Source organism: Gorilla gorilla, chromosome 4, assembly GCF_029281585.2.
Source record: "Gorilla gorilla gorilla isolate KB3781 chromosome 4, NHGRI_mGorGor1-v2.1_pri, whole genome shotgun sequence".
In the NCBI taxonomy this organism is placed as follows: domain Eukaryota; kingdom Metazoa; phylum Chordata; class Mammalia; order Primates; family Hominidae; genus Gorilla; species Gorilla gorilla.
The window spans coordinates 124,206,001-124,206,765 of NC_073228.2; the positions used below are offsets into that span (position 1 = coordinate 124,206,001).

The 765-nt window shown below is 30.1% G+C and overlaps 1 non-coding gene across 1 annotated transcript; it reads right to left on the reverse strand.

Moving 5' to 3' along the window:
- Positions 1–407: 407 nt before the first annotated feature.
- On the reverse strand, positions 408–512 carry LOC115934795 (U6 spliceosomal RNA). Its single transcript, XR_004070542.2, has one exon. It is a non-coding gene; the product is annotated as a U6 spliceosomal RNA (small nuclear RNA).
- Between the last annotated feature and the right edge of the window lie 253 nt (positions 513–765).

Genomic DNA, 765 nt, shown 5'->3' on the forward strand with positions numbered 1-765 from the left:
AGATCTTCCTAGATCATATTGTGTCATGTTCAATTGTATTATAGTGTTTCATATTCAGTTCTGGGGATATAACATATTTAAAGAGTTACTAGTTGACAGATAATGAAGTTTGTTTCTAAACATTATTACAGCCTATACAACAATGAATAACCTTGTACATACATTATTTTCTGTGTATGGGAACTTACCTGTATGATACTTTCCTAGAATTGGTTGCTGAAAGTGTATATAATATTGGATAGATACCTTGTAATCTTGGACAGATACTTCAAAATTATCCTCCATTTGGATTGTACCAACTTGGACTTTTATCAGCAATGAATGAGAGTTTCTATTTCCACAGACTTGCCAGTTGTGTTTTAAAACTTTGATTTTTGCCAAGTTGATGCTGAAAAATAGTCGCTTTAAAACATATGAAATGTTTCATGAATTTGCACATCCTCTTTGTTCAGAGGCCCTGCTAATCTCTGAATGGCATCAATTTTTGGTATATGTGTTGCTGAAGTAAGCACTCTGTTTATCTTTTATTTGCCTCTCTATGATTGTGAGGTCAATGTGTTTTCAGGTATTTGAGATATTTGCAGATTTTTAATTTCAAGATGAATTTAATACAAATTTCTTTAACATTAGTTTTGAATTTAATATGAGACTTTCTTTTTAAATTACCAATGTATTGAAAATTTTTATATATTTCAGATCTAAACTATGATGTGGCTTGCATATATTTTTTTCAGTTTATCGTTTGTCCTTGTTCAATATGACAAC